The sequence below is a fragment of the Heterocephalus glaber genome, unplaced genomic scaffold (genome assembly GCF_053883595.1).
Source record: "Heterocephalus glaber isolate CG9 unplaced genomic scaffold, H.glaber_assembly_v1.0 deba00001707, whole genome shotgun sequence".
Classification (NCBI taxonomy): domain Eukaryota; kingdom Metazoa; phylum Chordata; class Mammalia; order Rodentia; family Bathyergidae; genus Heterocephalus; species Heterocephalus glaber.
The window spans coordinates 571,253-586,905 of record NW_028258427.1 but is presented as its reverse complement, the minus strand read 5'-3'; the positions used below and the strand labels follow the sequence as shown (position 1 = coordinate 586,905).

Sequence of the window (15,653 nt, the reverse complement as noted above, 5' to 3'; positions counted from 1 at the left end):
CAGTGCATGTAAAATACATGAAATAACTCACACAGGGGAGAAACCCTATGTGTGTAAGCAGTGTGGGAAAGCTTTCAGCACACATGGATATTGTGAAATACATGAAAGAACTCACACTGGGGAGAAACCCTATGTATGCAAGGAATGTGGGAAAGCTTTTAGTACACACAGTTACTGTAAAAGACATGAAAGTACTCACACTGGTGAGAAACACTATGCATGTAAGCAATGTGGAAAAGCTTTCATCAGACACAGTACATGTAAAATACATGAAAGAATTCACACAGGGAACAAACCCTATGTCTGTAAGCAATGTGGGAAAGCTTTCCGGACACATACGTATTGTCAGATACATGAAAGAACTCACACTGGGGAGAAACCCTATGTATGTAAGCAATGTGGGAAAGCTTTCAGGACACAGAGTCATCGCAAAATACATGAAAGAATTCACACTGGTGAGACACCCTATGGATGTAAGCAATGTATGAAAGCTTTCCACACATGTGCTTTACAAAGACATGAAAGAAGTCACACTGGAGAGAAACCATATGTATGTAAGCAATGTGGAAAAACTTTCAGCAGGCACAGTGAATGTAAAATTCATGAAAGAATTCACACTGGGGAGAAACCGTACGTATGTAAGCAATGTGGGAAAACTTTCCACACACGTGGATATTGCCAAATACATGAAAAAACTCACACTGGGGATAAACCCTATGTATGTAAACGATGTGGGAAAGCTTTTAGGAGTCACCGTGGTTTTCAAACACATGAAAGAACTCACACCAGGGAGAAACCCTATGTATGTAAGCAATGTGGGAAAGCTTTCGGTGCACAGAGTTATTGCCAAATACATGAAAGAATTCACACTGGTGAGACACCCTATGGATGTAAGCAATGTGGGAAAGCTTTCCACACATGTAGTGCTTTACAAAGACATAAAAGAAGTCACACTGGAGAGAAACCCTATGTATGTAAGCAATGTAGAAAAACTTTCAGCAGGCACAGTGAATGTAAAATTCATGAAAGAATTCACACTGGGGAGAAACCGTATGTATGTAAGCAATGTGGGAAAACTTTCCGCACACATAGATATTGCCAACTACATGAAAAAACTCACACTGGGGATAAACCCTATGTATGTAAACAATGTGGGAAAGCTTTTAGGAGTCACCGTGGTTCTCAAATACATGAAAAAACTCACTCTGGGGATAAACCCTATGTATGTAAGCAATGTGAAAAAGCTTTCAGTACCCAGCGTTATTGTAAAGGACATGAAAGAATTCACACTGGGGAGAAACCCTATGCATGTAAGCAATGTGGGAAAGCTTTCAGCACACATGGTGTTTCTCAGATACACAAAAGAACTCACACTGGGGAGAAACCCTATGTATGTAAGCAATGTGGAAAAGCTTTCAGTACACAGTCATAAAACACATGAAGTCATAGCAGGGAGAAACCCTATGTATGTAAGCAATTTGGAAAAGGTTTCAGCTGGCAGAGTGGATGTAAAATACATAAAAGAACTCACACTGAGGAGAAACTCCATTTACATTAACAATGTGGAAAAGCTTTCAATACATATATGCATTAGTGAAGTCTCATTGGAAAGAAACTGTATGTAAGCCTGTTTTGAGAATCTTGTGGAAATTTCTCATGTAGTGGAAATCTGTAGAAATGATTAATACAAAACGTTTGATGTTAATATTTCATAAAATGTCTAGAAAATACAATTCCGGATGAACATATCCTAAAGTACATAGTGTGTTTTTCAGTAAATCTCTTAAAAATATCTGGATTATGTATCTAATTTTTAATATAAAAATATTGAGTTCACATAATTATGTGTTTTTGTGTGTCTCTGAGCTTAATACACAATATCTTTTAATTAGCCATGATGAAATGTACTTTTACTTCCAAGTACAGTTAATATTCATGTAGTTTTTGTTGTGTCTTTAAAATCGGGACATACAGGCCAATAAAAAGTTAATTTTGTTAATTGTTGGGATTTGCCACTGCATTTGTTTTAATTTTTTGGTATATACTGTGTAATAAAAGATGTTTTTGAACTTGATGCTATGTATTTTTTTCCTGTCCCTCTGTTTTTGTTTTTTTTTTTGGCACCAGGAATCAAACTCAGGACCTTGAACTTGCGAGGCAGGTGGTGGAACCACTGAGCTAAATCCCTGGCACATTGGATGCTATATTTTATATTAAGATATATTAGGAAACTTGTGAACATGTTTCAACAAAACTGAATTATTTTCACACAACTTGTAAATTAGCAGATGTTATGTTTTCATATACTGATATGCTGATCATTACATATTGTTGCCTATTTTTCTTTCATTGTGGAGCTAATTTTACATAAAATTTTGTTTTCTTACATCAAAATTTTACTTCTCATGTTTATATTGTGATGACTTAATTTGCTGGTAATTTTCCAAAGCATGTACCAAAAGTAAGCCATACTACTATGAATTTCTGATTGCTGCAAACCAGCAGGACCATAACTTTTCTTTGAAAAGATAGCGAATTATAATAATCTCTCCAGAAAGTATATAAATGATGGTATGACTTATCAGTAACAAGACTTTCAAAAAGTTTTTGTTAGTCGTGGAGTTGTTTCAGGGAGAATAGTTGCTATTGAATGTAACAACACAAATGCCTTTATTCTATTCCCTGCTGCTGTGGTGCCATTCTATCTTTTGTAATCAGTATTGTTTATACCTAATAAGCTGAACTAATGGTGTGAAGAAAAACCTAATTCATGTGAAATTTACTAATTTATAATTTGTGTTCCATTTTACCAATTTCTGAGATACATTTATACAATCCCATTTCTCATTGTTCATAAGTACCACTATCTGATGTGTGAAGTATGTGACAGTTGCTTTAAAACACATACACCGGACCAAGGTATGTGCGTGGGTCTCAGTTGGTCTCCTTGGACCTGTTTTTTATAGTCATTTTAACTCTGAAATATTTTGTAAAATGTTTCATACAGTGTTCTTGAATACAAAAGCTGCTTGATTTCTGATGGGGTTACATTGTTACAAACTTACAGTATTATGAACACATAAGTGAGCAATGCATTAAGGACACAATGGAGTGTAGCTTGCCCTAGCTTTAATTATACTTAGATACATAAATTACCAGTTGTATAATACTCAAAATTACATCTGTTTTAAATCTAAAGTATCCAATATAATTTATGGGATATAACACATGGCAGATTACAGTGTCAGTTTATGCACATTACAGCATGTGGCTAATTTCCCTAGCACACTTCTGCTTCTTCCCATCACCAGAGAGATACATAGTGTGCATTGTTATCCTAGTTAGTGATTGAATATTGAAAATATAAGAGATTTTGCCCTGAGCACCTTTACTTTTCAATTATTTTACCTTGAAAAATGTCTTGCTGGTCCTAGCGATGTATGTTTGTAATCACAACAACTCAAGAGGCCAAGGTGAGAGAATAAAATTGAAGCCATCCTATTCAATGCAATGAGGCTGTCTCCAAATGTATGTGAAAGGTCTGCAATGGTAGCCCAGTGCCTTAGTACTCCTGGGATTCCTCCTCAATATCAGAATTACTTTAATACTAACAATCACACATCACTATGCTTTTCTTAATATATAAAGGTCTAAGTGAACTTGTTATTCTTTTAGTCCTTGCATCAGGACAGGCTGAGACAGGATATCGTGTCTTTAAAACTGGGGTGGGGGGCAGCTTAGCTAGATGCCTTACCCAACTATGAAACAGTTGTCTTTATAGCTCCATTTTTAAGTTTAGGAAAGAAACCAGTCTAATTAGGTAAAGAACGTACACCTAAAATAGGATAAAAAAATCATTATTGCAAATCATGATTTTGTTGCTTAGAAAATATTCTTTTCATGGTAATATTTGTACAGCAGTCATATATGTGCCTGCATCATACAGTAAAACATAAGGAAACATGAATAAACAGGCATTCCATGTTTTGAATATAGAGACATAGCAACATTAGTTTTCTCAACGCTGTTGCTGGTGTTTTGGGTAGAAAACAAAGTGAGGTTACACCAGAAACAAAGTGAATTACATAAAATTTTAAAACTGCCCAGATACATAAACACAATACAGTAAAGAAATAACCTACACAATAGAGAAAAAAAATTTCTCCACAGGACTCTTCATAGGACTAATATCTGGAAAAACCAGGTAAGTGAAATGAAAATACACTTCTCAGAATACATACAAATGGTCAATACCTGAAAAAATGTTCTGCATTTTTTCCCAATAGAGAAATTCAGATTGGAATAGCATCTTATTCCAGAAAGAGCACATCACCATTACCTCAAAAAATTATCCATGAGGCTTCTGGGGAAAGGGGGACCTTTCAGCATTGTTGGTGGGGATGTAAAGTAGTTCAACTACTACAGAAGTCAGTGTACAAAGTATTCAAACAACTAACAATGATAATTCTTCAAGCCATTGCTTCCTCTTGTAGTTATCTTCCCCAAAGAGTTAAGGACATCATATTTCAGTGATACACACATATTCCTGTTTATAGCAGCAATACTCAATTTTTCTTTTGGGCTACAGCAGTGAGCCCTGCACTGTCAGCAACCAAATGTCAAGTGTAAACAAATACCCATCAGTGTACTCTAAATATGATTTTTCATATTTTATTATGAATTGGGCTTTATGTTAGATAATTTTTCATGACTACAGGTCAATATAAGCATGATAAGTATGTTAATGTATCGGGGCATAGCTGTAACGTTTATTACATTTGGAATTTTAAATTCATATTCAATATATTTTATTTCAAATTTTTGAGTTGATCAAATATTTCCACTTTGTACCTCAAGGAACATCTGTAACCAACTTTATTGAGGTTGTGTTGCACATAACACCAATCTCATTAGATTCTCTCCTATGTTCAGTGGAGTTGCTTTTTATACTTTTCTCATGGTATAAAGGAAATTTTAGATTTCATTGTATAATCAGAGGTTGAATACTCCTATAATGAGTGCCTAAGGGCAAAACCAGTGATTACTCAAATGAAGCTAGTAGTTTAAGAACAAAAACCAATAAAGGAACCACAGCCCAAGGGAGAAGGCTTGAAGCCCCATAAGAAATCCCTAATAAAGGTCTATGTTCAAAGGCTGAGCACTGGAGTTCTTGGATGATGACAGCACCAAATATCACATCTGTTTCAAGACAATTCAAGTATCCAGAAGCTTCTCTTTTACACTTTTTTTTGTTCCACCAATGCCCAGTCCCCTTGGATGACACCAATTTGTCTCATGATAGTCATTTCTCACTGAGATCAATGGCTCACATATCAATTATTTTCTCTAGAAGGACTCAACACAGAAACACAGAGGTGTGCTTTACCAGTTTTTATGGCATTCATTCATCATCAAGTCATGCTGATGACAAGATTAACATTCCAAAGGCAAAATAATTTTAAGAAGTTAAATTTTTTATTAATACAGTTTTGTAATGTATATTTCCATTTTTCAGAAATTGGCATGTGTACACAACACATCTGAACAGTTTTAATACTCCTTCCCATCTCCTTTCTCCCCCTTGCATCTATTCTCTACCTTGTTTCCAACTGTAAAATATCTATCTCATTTCCAATTACTGATTTTTATGCTTTCTTATAAATGTAAAAGTTAAACAGAATACCTCTAATAGTAAAGCAAATAATCTACAAATAGCAGCACCCTAAAATCAGGAACAAGACAAGGATGTCCACTATCACTACTTCTGTTCGATATAGTTTTAGAAACATTAGCCATGACAATTGGACAAGAGAAAGAAATAAAAGGAATAAAGATAGGAAATGAAGAAGTCAAATTGTCATTATTTGCAGATGACATGATACTCTATATAGAAGACCCCTAGAACTCCAGCAAAAGTCTTCCAGACTTAATAACCAGATTCAGTAAAGTAGCTGGATACAAGGTCAACACACAAAAATCAATAGCTTTCCTCTACATGAACAACGGACTCACTAAGAGAGAAATGGGACAAACAATTTCTTTCACAATAGCATCCAAAAAACTGAAATATCTAGGAATCAACCTAACAAAAGAAATCAAAGACCTCTTGTCTGAAAACTATAGCACTCTGAAAAGAGAGATTGAAGACAATATCAGAAAATAGAAAGACATCCCTTGCTCAGGGCCAGGAAGAATCAACACAGTGAAAATGGCCATACTTCCAAAACTGCTATATAGATTCAATGCAATCCCAATTGAAATTCCAGCAGCATACTTTACGGACCTTGAGAAAACAATCCAAAAATTCATTTGGAACAAGAAAAGACCCAGAATAGCAAAAGCAATTCTAGGTAACAGAGAAATGGTAGGGGGTATTACAAACCCCAACTTGAAACTATACTACAAAGCCACTGTGATAAAAACAGCATGGTACTGGCAAAGAAACAGACCTGAGGACCAGTGGAACAGATTAGAAGATGCAGAAACAACTCCAGACACACGCAGACACCTCACCTTTGACAAAGGAGACTAACACCCTCACAGGTGGAAAGATAGCCTCTTTAATAAATGGTGCTGGAAAAACTGGGCTTCAACTTGCCAAAGATTAAAACTAGACCTATATCTCTCACCATGCACTAAACTAAAATCCAAATGGATTAAAGATCTAAACATTAAAACAGAAACCCTAATCCAGCTGGGAGAGAGTTTAGGAAGAACTCTTGCAGACATTGGCATGGGAAAAGGTTTTATGAACAAACCTTCAGTTGCCCATGAACTAGCACAAACAATCAACAAGTGGGATCTCTTCTCATTAAAAAGCTTCTGCACAGCAAGAGAAACCACCAGCAGAGTGAAGAGACAACCCACAATGTGGGAACAATTTTTCATGTGCTGTTCCTCAAACAAAAGTCTACTATCTAGAATCTATAAAAACCTTTAAAAGATCAGACCTCCCAAATTTAAAGACCCAATCTGAAAATGGGCATCTGAAATGAACAGACATTTCTCAAACAAAGAAGTAGAAATAGCAAATAAACATGAAAAAATGTTCAACATCGCTGGTCATTCGTGAGATGCAAATGAAAACAATGCTGAGATTCCACCTCACCCCAGAAAGAATGGCTGCTATCAAGAAGTCAACCAATAACAAATGCTGGCGGGATTGTGGGGAGAAAGGAACCCTTCTCCATTGTTGGTGGGAGTGCAAACTGGTGCAACCACTGTGGAAATCAGTATGGAGATACCTCAAAGAACTAGGACTAGAAGTCCCATTTGGCCCAGCTATTCCCCTGCTGGGTATTTTCCCCAAAGAATTAAAAGAATCATACCACAGTGATATATGTGCACCCACGTTCATAGCAGCACAGTTTGTAATAGCTAAAACTTGGAAACAGCCCAAATGCCCATCAACTGGAGACTGGATCAAGAAAATGTGGGGTTTTTTTATAAAATGGAGTACTACTCAGCTATAAAAAATGAGAAATTAGAGACATTTATAGCTAAGTGGATGCACATTGAGGTGATACTCTTAAGTGAAATAAATAGGACACACATGTGTAAATACCAAATAGTTTCTCTGGTGTGAGAAACTGAAAGTGTAAATAAGGACTAAATGTATAATAGGTCATGTGAAATAGGAAGAAAGGGGGCAAAGGGGAAGAAGTGGGAGGGCTAGGGGAAAGGATAGAAGGGAATGGGATTAATATGAGAAAATGGAAAAATAGGAACAAAATCTTTGTAAATAGGGAGGACTAGAGGGGTTGAAGGGAGGGCTGGGCAAGGGTGAAAAATAAGAACCAAGAGAGATTATGTAAAGGTGCAAATTTCCAATGATGAATGTCATTATATTGTATACCTAAAATGTACCAATGATTAGAATGAATCATCGATAATGTAAAATAGGAAGAAAATGTCCAAAGGGGTAGTGGTAGTGGGAGGGGCAGGGGAAAGGAAAGAAGGGAAAGGAAAAATGATGAGAAATGGAAAAAATGGAAATAAAGTCTTTGTAAATAGGGAAGGGTGGAGGGTGTGAAGGGAGGGCTAGGAATGGGGAAAACATAAGAACCAAGATGCATTATGTAAAGGTACAATTCCCAGTGAGAAATGTAATTGTGTTGTATACCTACAATGTACCAATAAAAGAATGTAATACAAAAAAAATCTATGGGACACAATGAAAGCAGTCTTAAGGGGGAAATTCATAGCAGTGAATAGTCACACTAGGAAAACAGAGCAAGCCCAATTAAACAAGCAGATGTTGAACCTCAAGCTTCTAGAAAAAGAAGAGGAGGACAAACCCAAAGCTCATACAAGGGAGGAAATTATAAAGATCAGAGCAGTAATCAATGCAGTGGAGACTAAGAGAATGATACAAAAAATCAATGAAGTCAAGAGTTGGTTTTTCAAAAGAATAAACAGAATTGACAGGGCTAAGGATTTAGCTCAGTGATTCCACTGCCTGCCTTGCAAGCACAAGGTCCCGAGTTCAATCCCCAGTACAAAAAAAAAAAAAAAAATTGACAAACCGTTAGCCAAGCTTATCAGGAAAAGGAAAGAAAAGGCCCAAATCCATGCAATTAGGAATGAAAAGGATGAAATTACAATGGACTCAGCAGATAATCCAGAGGATCAACAATACCTACTTCCAGAACCTATACAGCGATAAGATGAAAAACACAGAAGAAATGGACAGATTCCTAGATACATATGAATTACCAAACTTGAAAGAAGACCTAAAAATTCTAAACAACCCAATATCAAATCAATGGAAGTGAAAATGTAATTAAATACTTACCAACCAAGAAAAGCCTAGGTCCTGATGGCTTCACTGCTGAATTCTAGAAGACATTTAGAAGGAAATCTGCCACTACTGTTTAAACTCTTCAATGAAATTGAAAGGGAAGCAATACTCCCAAATTCATTTCTGGGAGCAGGCATCACCTTGATCCCCAAAACAGAGAAAGACCCAACCTAAAAAGAAAACTATAGGCCAATCTCACTAATGAACATAGATGCAAAAATCCTTAACAAGATACTGGCAAATAGAATGCAGAAGATCACCAAGAAGATCATACACCCTGATCAAGTGGGATTCATCCCAGGGATGCAGGGATGGATCAACATATGCAAATCAATAAATGTAATATACTACATCAATAGAGCCAAGGACAAAAACCATATGATCATCTCAATAGATGTAGAAAAAGCATTTGACAAAAGGCAACATGCATTCACGATAACCCTACAAAAAATTGGAATAGACAGTCTCTACCTCTATCTGATAAAAGCCATTATGAAAAACCAACAGCCAATATCATACTAAATGGTTAAAAACTGAAATCCTTCACACTAAAATCAGGAACAAGACAAGGATGTCCACTATCACCACTCCTGTTCAATATAGTTTTGCAAACATTAGCCATGGCAAGAAAAAGAAATAAAAAGAATAAAGATAGGTAACGAAGAAGTCAAATTGTCATTATTTGCAGATGACGTGATACTCTATATAGAAGACCCCAAGAACTCCACCAAAAGTCTTCTAGACTTAATAACCAAATTCAGTAAAGTAGTTGGATACAAAGTCAACCACAATAATCAACAGCTTTCCTCTACATGAACAACAGACTCACTGAGAGAGAAACAGGGCAAACTATTCCTTTCACAATAGCATCCAAAAAACTGAAATACCTAGGAATCAACCTTACAAAAGAAATCAAAGACCTCTTCTCTGAAAACTATTAGCACTCTGACAAGAGAGAATGAAGATGATATCAGAAAATGGACAGACATCCCTTGGTCCTGGGTAGGAAGGATGAACATAGTGAAAATGGGCCATACTTCCAAAACTGCTATATAGATTCAATGCAATCCCAATTGAAATTCCAGCAGCGTACTTCACGGACCTTGAGAAAACAATCCAAAAATCCATTTGGAAAAACAAGAGACCCAGAATAGCATAAGCAACTGTAGGTAACAGAGACATGACAGGGGATATTACAATCCTCAACTTGAAACTATACTACAAAGCTACTGTGATTAAAAAAAAAACAAACAGAATGGTACTGGCAAAGAAACAGACCTGAGGACCAGTGGAACAGATTAGAAGATGCAGAAACAACTCCAGTCACCTCATCTTTGACAAAGGAGCCAAACACCCTCACTGGAGGAAAGATAGCCTTTAATAAATGGTGCTGGAAAAATTCGGTTTCAACTTGCCAAAGACGAAAACTAGACCTATATTTCTCACCATGCACTAAACTAAAATCTAAATGGATCAAAGATCTAAATATTAAAACAGAAACCCTGAACCGGCTGGAACAGAGGTTAGGTAGAACTCTTGAAGACACTGATGTAAGAAAAGATTTTATGAACAAAATCTCAGTTGCCCAGGAACTAGCACAATCAACAAGTGGGATCTTTTCCTACTATAAAGCTTCTGCACAGCAAGAGAAACCACCAACAGAGTGAAGAGACAACTCAAAATGTGGGAAAAAATTTTCATCTGTTGTTCCTCAGACAATGGTCTACTATCTAGAATCTATAAAAAATGTTTAAAAATCAGACCTCCCAAATTTAAAGACCCAATCTGAAAATGGGTATCTGAAATGAACAGACATTTCTCAGACAAAGAAGTAGAAATAGCAAGTAAACATATGAAAAAATGTTCAACATCACTGGTCATTAGAATGATGCAAATGAAAATGATGCTGAAATTCCATCTCACCCCAGAAAGAATGGCTGCTATCAAGAAATCAACCAATAACAAATGCTGGCGAGGCTGTGGGGAAAGAGGAACACTGCTCCACTGCTGGTGGGAGTGTAGACTGGTGCAACCACTGTGGAAATCAGTATGGAGAGACCTCAAAGAACTAGGACTGGAAGTCCCATTTGGCCCTGCTATTCCCCTGCTGGGGATCTTCCCCAAAGAATTAAAAGAATCATACCACAGCGATATATGTGCTCCCATGTTCATAGCAGCACAGTTTGTAATAGCTAAAACTTGGAAACAGCCCATTTGCCCATCAACTGGAGACTGCAGAAAATGTAGTTTTTTTATAAAGTGGAGTACTGCTCAGCCATAAAGAATGAGAAATTAGAGACATTTATAGCTAAATGGATTCACATTGAGGTGATACTCTTAAGTGAAATAAATAGGACAGATGTGTAAATACTGAATAGTTTCTCTGATGTGAAAAACTGAAAGTGTAAATAAGGATCAAAAGTCATAATAGATAACGTGAAATAGAAGAAATGGTCCAAAGAGGGAGGGTAAGGGGGAGGGATTAGGGAAAGGAAAGAAGGGAATGGAATTAATATGAGAAAAGAGAAAAATGGAAACCAAGTCTTTGTAAATAGTAAAGGGTGTAGGGTTTGAAGAGAGAGCAGGGGAATGGGGAAAAAATAAAAACCAAGATATATTATGTAAAGATACAAATTTCCAATGATGACTGTCATTATATTGTATACCTAAAATATGCCAAAAAATTAATTTTTAAACAAGAATATTAAAAAACTACTGAAAAAGGATATGAGAAGTGGATATCAGAAAATGGAAGGATATCCCTTGTCCTTGGATAGACAGTACTGATATAGTGAAAATGGCCATACTTCCAAAGCTGTTATACAGATTTAATGCAATCTTGATCAAAATACCAATCATATACCTCACAGAATTAGAGAAAGCAATCCTAAAATTCATATGGAATCAGAAGAGATCTAGAATAGCAAAAGCAAGTCTGGGCAACAAAGGCAAGGCAGAGGGCATCACAAGCCCCAGCTTGAAATTATACTACAAAACTATCATGATAAATACAGCATGATACTGGCAAAATCCAAACAAACAAAAGCCAGATCCAAGGATCAACGGAACAGAATAGGAGATGCAGAAACAACTTTAAGCACACTCAGCTACCTTATCTTCAACAAAGGGGCCAAATACCTTCACTTGAAGAAAGTTTGCCTCTTTAATAAATGGTTCTGGGAAAAGTGACTAGCCACATGCTGATAATTGAACTGAGACCCATATCTCTCCATACACTAAATTAAAATCAAAATGAATCAAAGATCTAAAAACAGAAACATTTAATCTGCTGAGAAGATAAAATAGGCAAAACTCTAGAAGACATGGGTCTAGGCAGAATATATGAACAAAACTCAGATCACACAGGAAATATTACCAAGAACTGGGATCACAGCAAATTAAAAAGGTTTTTCATAGCAAAAGATACCACCAACAGAGCAAAGAGACAACCCACAAAATAGGAAAAATTTTCCCAGCTACTTCTCAGACAAAGGACTAACATTATCTAGAATATATAAAGAACTCAAAAAATCAGAACTCCCCAAATTGGTATCTGAAATGAACAGACATTTCTCAGATGAAGAAATACAAGTATCAAATAAATACTGTATATGAAAAAATACTTAACATCACTGATTATTCGAGAAATGCAAATTAAAATAACAGTGAGATTCAATCTCACGCCAGAAAGAATAGCTATCATCAAGAAATCAACCAATAACAAACGCTAGTGAGGCTGTGGGGAGAAAAGGAACATTTCTCTATTGCTGGTGGGAGTATAAACTCATATAACCACTATGGAAATCAGTATGAAAATTCCTCAAAAAACTAAAACTAGAGATTTGACCAAGCTGTTTCTCTTCCAGGTATCTTCCCAAAAGAGTTAAAAGAATCCTATAACAGTGATATATGCATACCTATGTTATGGCAGCACAATTTATAATAGCTATATATTGGCAACAGCCCATATGCCTATCAACAGATGAATGGATAAATAAAATGTGGTATTTATATACAATGAAGTACTACTCTGCCACAAAGAAGAATAAACTTGAGTCTTTGTAGGAAAATGGATGCACTTCAAGACCATATTCATAAGTGAAATAAATTGGACATGCAAGTTTAAATATCGCATTGTTCCTCCTGTGTGAGAAACCCAAGGGTAAATAGGAACATAATGGAGGAGAGATATTGGGAAGTAGGCAGAATATGTTCAGATAGGAAGAGGAACAAGTGAGGGGGAAGGGGAAAAAGAAGGAAGGGAAAAGGGATTTTAAAAGAACAGAAGGAATTTCTCTCAAGGCACCTGTGAGGGCGTCATCTCCCCCAGCTTTCCTTCCTTGAGTTTTTTTGGTCTGCCTGTCCCTGTTTGAGCCACATGTGCAGCTGGAAATTTCAAAACCCTGTAAGGTCCAGTGAAGTCTTAGCATGATTCGCGAGACGTGCAGCCGCACCGGGACGCTCCTGTCTTTGAAGGCTGTGGTGAGGACACAGCCGAAGGCCCCAGGCTCGCCTTCTGGAGGCGGACCGGCTCCCTCGGATCCGCGCTCCTGCTCGGGAGCGCGCACCGCCGCATACAATCTTTAAAGATGTTTTCTCTTTGCTCTAAATAATGTTAAATAAAACATATAATGAAAATGACAAAAAAAAAAAAAAAAAAAGAATGCAGTAGGGAAGAAGGTTTGAAAGCGGAGGATGGGAATGGAGAAAAAAGAGCTAAGATATTATCATGTGCAGCTATAAATTCCCTACAAAGAATGTGATCAATATGAATGTGGCAGTTATGTACTGATAAAAAAGTTTAAAAAGTAAAGATACCAAATGTCACTGGTGAGCCCGGACACGAGACAGTCCTAGAATCTTGGAGTGTGTGGCTGCAGGGTGCTTAGAGGCTATCGATCTCACCAGCGCTTGCCACCACAGGCTGAGTGGAGAACTTTGGGCCTCAGGTGCCATTTCCTCTCCTGCTTTCTGGTCCCGTTGGCCTTGTCTAAGAGATGGGGAGGGCTTTGCCCTCCCAGGGTTCAAACATGAACAGCAACTCAATTTGCATTCAGTCTGTGAGGAACGCTGGGCTCCCTCCTCACCCCCAGAGCACCCTGTCAGAGCCTCGACTCCACATCTCATTCACCTCCCCAGAAATCCTCTGCTTCTCCTCATGTCCAGCTTCCTAATCTTGACCTGGCTGAGTCCAATCCATCCTTCAAGGAGTGGTCTCCTCCTCTAAGAGGCCTTCATGGACTCCCCCTGCCAACTTCCGCCACCCCAAGCTGTTCCTAAGGCCCTGTATGCCCCATTAACGGTAAACTACACAGGGTATCACAGTGGCCCATTTTCTGCTCCTTCTCCTCTGTGAGATGATGAGTCCACGAGGTCCAATCCTACCTGCATTGCCCATGCTCCACCGTGAGTCTATCGCCTACCACAGACTCTGGCACAAGTAATATTTGAGAAGTGAGGGGGGAAATGGCATTTTTGAAGAGATGCTAAAATATCATAGAGTACTCTTTTTTTTCAGTAGTAGTACGTGTTTGCAGTACGCCATGTCTATGCTCTTCGTGTGGAGTAGGCACATGTACCTAACACATCTTAATTCATTTTTTCATCCCCTTCCCCTCTTTTTCCTCCCTCCATCTATTGATCTTCTCATTTGATAAAGATTTCCCTATTTCCTATTATCTATCTTTTATTTTGCTATTTATTTTTAATTTTAAATAAGTTAGACTTTATATTACAGTCTCAAGGTGCATCCATTTTCCTACAAATGACTCAGGTTTATCTTTATGGCAGGGTAGTACCCCATTGTTTGTAAATACAATATGTCTAACACATAATACACACTGTAACCATCACACACACAGCATTTTCGTTTTCTCATATGTAAAACTAGGATGGTTGTATCTGCAGGAGACCAGCTTGAAACTGCACTGAGCAGGCTTTAAATATTATTGAATTGGCTTATAACTCAGCTATTGATTAAAATTGTGAGTCAATCCAAGGCCTACGTGTGACTTGCCAAATGAGCCTTCAGCTGCCATACAGAGACAAAATTCCCTATGCCAATGGTCACAGTTGAGATCTCAATGATTGATGATACTGTGAATCTCTAATGGCAAGAAAACACTACAACTGGGGAATCATGACTCTGTACAGCCATTCTCCCAGATCAAACGCTAGCTAAAGATAATGCAAGTGGCTTGTTAACTATGACCTGTCCTTTGCAAGAATACATTGCCCCTCCCTTTTACAGCCTGGTTAATTAGTGCCTTAAGTCCTGCTATTCCCTACATCTGTCTTTATGCCCCTTGCTATGTTGCATAGTCAATAAACACTGACTAATCCACAGCTTGTGGTCTTAGCCAGGAAGAGCGAATATCAAATCCAGGCCCCCACTAATAAACAATCATTTGTTCTTTATTCTTTATCTATTATTCTTCCATCCTCTGCTGTACCCTCAGTCAGGCTATCGGGCATCCCCCAATAACTAGTCAAGCATACCCCAATACATACTCCCTTCAATGGAAATTTAGGACAACTATAAGAGACCCTGGAAGTGACAGTGCTTAGCCAACAGATGCCAGTGTCATGTGTCTGTTGACCTCTATCAAGGACACTGAGCTTGTAAACACATATTCCAGCAGCAGGAGAACTCCAATGACCCACTCCCCCCATGACCCAGGGCACCTATGTCAGCTATGACTTCCAGCAAAGGCAGAGCCATGGAGACAGGAAACAGGGCCAGATTGGTGGTTCCCAGGAGTTTGGAGTAGGAAGGGGGTAATGGGGTGGGACACAGAGGACTGTTAGGACCATGAAGCTCTCCTCTGTGATACCAGAAGGTGGACACATGTCA

At 37.7% G+C, this 15,653-nt stretch overlaps 1 pseudogene; it reads left to right on the top strand.

Annotated features, from left to right (window-relative positions):
- Positions 1–299: 299 nt before the first annotated feature.
- LOC147821754 (uncharacterized) lies at positions 300–15,581 on the top strand (annotated as a pseudogene).
- Positions 15,582–15,653: the final 72 nt, after the last annotated feature.